Raw genomic sequence first — 6,188 nt, 5'->3', positions numbered from 1 at the left:
TTCCAGAATACCGCCCAGGATACCACGTTACATTAAGTCATAATGCCTCCCAAGGCTGCTCTTGACTGTCACAGTTGGTCTATTTCATTTTAAGGGTGCCCATTTCACCCATGTCCTCATCTGTTCTAGATTGTTTCCCTTTTTCCTACCCCTTTTGCCCACTTGTATTTTTTTTTTTCTCTACTTGTATTTTATGCCTACTCCCTGAACACGTAATTTCATTACTCACTGCATTTAAAGGCATTATCTTCCTTTAAGATTTTTAAAAATCTTAAGAATGGCGGGGTGTTCTCCAAAATGTCAAAGGTTATAGCTAAAAAAATGACGACTCTGTGGTCACAGTAGATAGCTAGCATTTTTAGGATTTTGCTAAATTCAGATTCATTGCATTCTTCCAGCCTCGCTTCTACAAATTATAGACAGTGTGGGGGAACTTGGAAAGGCAAGTTTTAGCTTTGAGGTTAATCAGACCAGGGTTTGAATTCCAGAGCTATTTGGATCATGGCCAAGTTCATTTAACCTGATTTTCTAGTTCTTTTCTCTGTAAAGCATCTGTAGGGAATGCAAAACTTCACCTCTACTCTTATGTGGTCGCTGACTGGGCTCAAGAATTAAGCTGACACAAAACAATTTAAAAAGAGTAAAGCATTTTACTTTACTTAATGATTTTACATATGGGATTCTTCACAGGAAAATGAAGACTCCAAAAGCAGTGTATCATTTTTTATGGCTTAATTTTCTGTGATGACCACTTATCTTCTAACATAAGTTGCTAATATGACACCTGATTATGACCAACATATAGGGATAAATAATAATTGCCCAGGATAACTTGAAAATTAAGAAACTGGACAAATGATTTACATATTCCCCATAGACACCTCAATCATGAAAATGCCATGATAGCAAGATTTTTGTCCACTTTGCTCATCTGGCACTGAGAATCATGTCAATTATATAGAAAGAGGCTCCGTAAATATTTTAATAAGTATTAAGTGAATATATATGTGTGTGTGTGTGTGTGAGAGAGAGAGAGAGAGATAATGGAGAATTAAAGATCGGGGGGGAAGTAATGAGTTATTTAATAAATGCTGCTAGAAAAGATTAATAAAATTTATATAAAAATTGAGAACTGCTATTCAAAGATTTCATGGAAGTAGAGAGAAAAACCATAAATCTGCAGAAAATGCATGTAACAGAAAATGACAAATTTTTGGTATCTAGAACACAGAATTTCCATAAATCATAATCAATGAAGCTCTGTCTACCTTGAAAGGCTTTCTTCTCAGAGCTCCCAGGACCTAATCCTTTTCTGAGATTCCTTCTGTGTCGATGATGTGCCTTCCAAGTTTTCTCTCATTCTTACTACTCCTCTCTCCCTCTCCCTGACTGAGGACCTACTGTGTATCTCAAAGCTACATCTCTATATCTCTGAGTTCCTATATTTATTGTCCAGGCACAAAAATCTAACCATAACGATTTTGTTACCACCAACACGGTGATTAGGTTAGGATTTGAATCTCCAGACATATATCCAAATTTCCCATTCAGTATCTCTGGTTGGATGTCTATCAGGTATTTTAAGTCAAACATAAAACTCCCTACCTCAACCCTGATGCCTTCCTGACCCCTGAACCCCTAAGTCCTCCCCATTTTACTAAAGCCATATCCATTCATCCAGCTGATGGGTCAGAAACCTTGGCATCTGGGACTCCTCCCTTTTTCTTCTAGTCTAAACTCAATCTGTCAGAAAATCTACTTTCCTTTCTTCAAAATATACCGCAAATTCTTCAATGTCTGACCACCATCACCTCTAAACTAGAAACATTTCCTGGTGTCTGGTTCTACCTCATCTTCCCATGACATGGTCTATTTCCAACAGAGCAGAGTAGTTCTTTTAAAATGTTAATTACACAATATCATGCCATGACTGAAACCTTGTCAGTGGCTTTCAATATCTTACAGAGGAAAAGCCAGAGATTTTGCAAACTTCTAAAGGATTTGGCCCCTTGCTCCATTTCTTATGTCTTAACACTTCCCCTCTCATTTACCTCCATCCCTTCTGCTTGGCTTGCTTTTCAGTAAATGAACCTAGCATGATTGCAATTTCAGCCTTCGCACTTGCTGTTTGCTGTGCCTAGAAATTTATATTTCCATATAAAAGCAAGAGTCTTTTTTCTTTTTTTTTTTTCCTTCTTTTTTTTCATCTGGTCATGCCCCATGGCTTGCAGGAACTCAGTTCCCTGATGGGGGATTGAACCTGGGCCTGGCAGTGCAAATGCAGAGTTCTAACCCCTAGACTGCCAGGGAATTCCCAGGCCTTATTTTCCAAAAGTATTTTTTAAATTGAAATATAGTTGATTTACATTGTTGTGTTTCTGTTGTACAGCAAAGTGATTCAGTTATACATATGTGAATCATATAGCTATATAGCTGAATATGTTTATATATATATACTTTTTCATACTCTTTTCTACTATCGTTTATTATAGGTGACTGAATATAACCTATAATAATGAATATAATATAGTTCCCTGTGCTCTACAGTAGGACCTTCTCATTTATTCATTTCATTTCTAGTAGTTTGCATCTGCTAATTCCAAGCTCCTTTTATCCCTCTCCCACCCCCTTTACCATTTGGTAACTATAAGTTTGTTTTCTATCAGATAATTTTTCTCACCTCCCTCCAGTTTTTCTCTAAATGTATTTATTGACAAGGAAGTGTCCAGAAGTAAGATTTAAATCTGTACCTGAGAAAACCATTAGAATTTGTGATTTAGAGCTTGAGGGTTAATGGAAGGTTCTGGGAAATTTTGTTCAAACTTGTGATCAGGTAAAATTTAAAACACAGAGCATTTCTACCAGAGAGATGAAATTACAAATTCAGGCTTAGACATTTAGGAACTAGTACTTGTTGATGAAATCACATTTTTTATTTTTAAGTCAAAAGTTTAATTGTTTTCAATTGGACTGGGTCTTCGATGCTGCTGGTAGGCTTTCCCTGGGTTTGGAGAGTGGGGCTACTCTCTAGTTTTGGTGCCTGGGCTTCTTATTGCAGTGGCTTCTCTTGTTGCAGGGCACAGCTCCAGGCACACAGATTTCAGTGGTTGCAGCACACAAGGCTCAGTAGTTGCAGTGTACTGGCTCTAAGGTGGGCAGGCTTCAGTCCTTGTGGTGCCCAGGCTCAGTTGTTGCAACTGTCAGGCTCTAGAGCCCTGGGTCAGTAGTTGTGGCTCACCGGCTTAGTTGCTCCTTGGCATGTGGAATCCTCCTAGACCAGCAATGGACCCTTTTCCCCTGCATTGGCAGGTGGGTTCTTATCCACTGCACCATCAAGAAAGTCCTCACATTCTTTCCCAACAATTCAGTTTCCTCATTTTGGGTCTAGAATGACAATCAAGTGAGCTAATATTAAAGATTTGTACATAAATATCCATAAATAATATACACAAATTCCATAAACAACCAGTGCCATTAAAAGTGTTGATGTTTTTATCTTTATTTTCCTTCCCATCATATGAGCTTTTTCCAAACAACAGAAAGGAAAGACGAGCACCAAATGTATTCAACATCTAAGAAACAAAAAAAAGACAAAATTATTTAGTCAATAAAAACCTATGGCTGCCATTCTGTGTCTGGTAATATGATTACATGATAAATGGTGGCATGACCACAGGTATATTTCTGTGCGTCGAGGGGACCAAAAAATAGGACAGAAAGTTGATGGGATATTCAACAACTATGGGAACACAATGTGTCTCCAAAGGTCAATGTATTTTTTCCATTTTATGTTCTACATGTCAAACATCCTTACCTATCCTGTTTTGTTTTATATGCCCTCCAGTGTATTTCTTTTTTGTATATCTTCCTCTTTTTACAAAACCATCGGTTTATCTGCAAAAAAAAAAGAAAAAGTTAGGAGTGGTTTATATGGGTAAGAGTTGTACACCAGGGACTTTGTCAGTAAACAGATATGTGGTCATACCTGAGTCTCTGTCATGCTAAATTCAAATGCAAGTGATGAAATATCCCGAAATGTGGGATTTTTTTTTAATTTAAACATTGCCCAGAGAGTGTCCATGAGGGGTCTGCTGACAAATTTTTTCTTCTGGTATTGTTCCTTATTTTTCTTTTCTTTCCCGTCCTCCTCCTTGTCTTGTTCCTCTTCCAACTTCTCTTCTACAACTTCTTCCTTTTCTCCTCCTCCTTCTCTCTTTCTCTTCTTTGTCTTCCTTTCAGCTTCAAGATGATTTTGATCACAGGGCATCACTGCTTGTTTCTGTGCACCAGAATCTGTGGAATAAAATCAAGTTGCAGCTAAACTGGACATTCAGATCATAGTATTCTTCAGCGTGAGAATATATTTGATTTTCATAAGATAGCAGTGTCACTGTTGGTGGGAATGCAAACTAGTACAGCCACTATGGAGAACAGTGTGGAGATTCCTTAAAAAACTGGGAATAGAACTGCCATATGACCCAGCAATCCCACTGCTGGGCATATACACCGAGGAAACCAGAATTGAAAGAGACGCGTGTACCCCAATGTTCATCGCAGCACTGTTTACAATAGCCAGGACATGGAAGCAACCTAGATGTCCATCAGCAGACGAATGGATAAGGAAGCTGTGGTACATATACACAATGGAATATTACTCAGCCATTAAAAAAAATACATTTGAATCGGTTCTACTGAGATGGATGAAACTGGAGCCCATTATACAGAGTGAAGTAAGCCAGAAAGAAAAACAACAATACAGTATACTAATGCATATATATGGAATTTGAAAGATGGTAACGATAACCCTATATGCGAGACAGAATAAGAGACACAGACGCATGGAACAATTTTATGGACTCTGAGGGAGAAGGTGAGGGTGGGACGTTCTGGGAGAATGGCATTGAGACATGTGTATTGTCATATGTGAAACAGAGCACCATTCCATGTTCGATGCATGTGACAAGGGCTCAGGGCCGGGGCAATGGGATGATCCAGAGGGATGGGATGGGGAGGGAGGTGGGTGGGGGGTCCGGGAAGGGGAACACATGTAGACCCATGGCTGATTCATGTCAATGTATGGCAAAAACTATTACAATATTGTAAAGTAATTAGCCCCCAACTAAAATAAATAAATTTATAAAAAAAAAAAAAAAAAAAAAAAAGATAGCAGTGTCAGACATTGTTGGGAAGCAGAGGAAAGGAAAAGTCAAGTTGTCCAAACCAGTGAAGATTTTCATGAAAAGAATGGTCTGAAAAAATTTTTCTTTTGAATGTTAAGTAGTGATAAACAAATACTTCCTAAGGAAAAGCTGTTTACTGAAATTGAAACATCTGTATGTGATGTTAAGTGCTCAAAAATAAAGGAACTTGAAATGAAATAAGCTATGATTGACCTTCCTTAAAGGACTATGCATGCTAAGTCACTTCAGTCACGTCTGACTCTTTTCGACCCTATGGACCATAGCCCTCCAGGCTCCTCTGTCCATAGGGTTCTCCAGGCAAGAATACTGGGATAAAAAAGAAAAAAAAAGAATACCGGAGTGGGTTGCCATGCCCTTCTTCAGGGTATCTTCCTGACCCAGGGATCAAACCCGCCTCTCTTAGTTCTCCTGCATTAGCAGGCAGGTTAAGGACTACACAGGCTTTCTATTCCTATTTCAGAAACTTTTGCTAAGTTTTACAAATTTGTCCTTATATTTCACTTTTCCCAGGATCCTCCTGGCATATGTTCATGTCCTGGCATAATTATTAATATCACCACTTTTACCTTAAAGCACTCTGGCTTAAACTATATATTGTGTGGTTGCATCACTTACATTATTTAAGAAACCAAATCAGTAATTTAAAAGTAACCAAGACACATCAGAAGAGTTTAATTAGGAACATAATGGACAGCAATAGTTATTGAAACAGAAAAGAATGATTGTACAAATGGACAAGTTCACTATTGAAAAGGAAAGGGGGGCTAAAATTAGACCCTAGTAGATAATCAAAAATTGGTGTATGATCATGGAGAATTTCTGGTCAGTGGGGGGAAGTAATGAGCTATTTAATCAGTGTTGCTAGATAAGACTGATCAAATTTATATAAAAATTGACAAATTTTCACCAAAGATTTCATGAATAAAGTGGAGAGAAAAGCCATAAATTGGGAGAAAATATATGTTACAGAAAACTGACAAATTTTTG

This window comes from Giraffa tippelskirchi, chromosome 4 (genome assembly GCF_054371585.1).
Source record: "Giraffa tippelskirchi isolate mGirTip1 chromosome 4, T2T-mGirTip1v1.2.pri, whole genome shotgun sequence".
Classification (NCBI taxonomy): domain Eukaryota; kingdom Metazoa; phylum Chordata; class Mammalia; order Artiodactyla; family Giraffidae; genus Giraffa; species Giraffa tippelskirchi.
The sequence above is the reverse complement of the archived record's forward strand: the minus strand, read 5'-3'. Positions refer to the sequence as shown.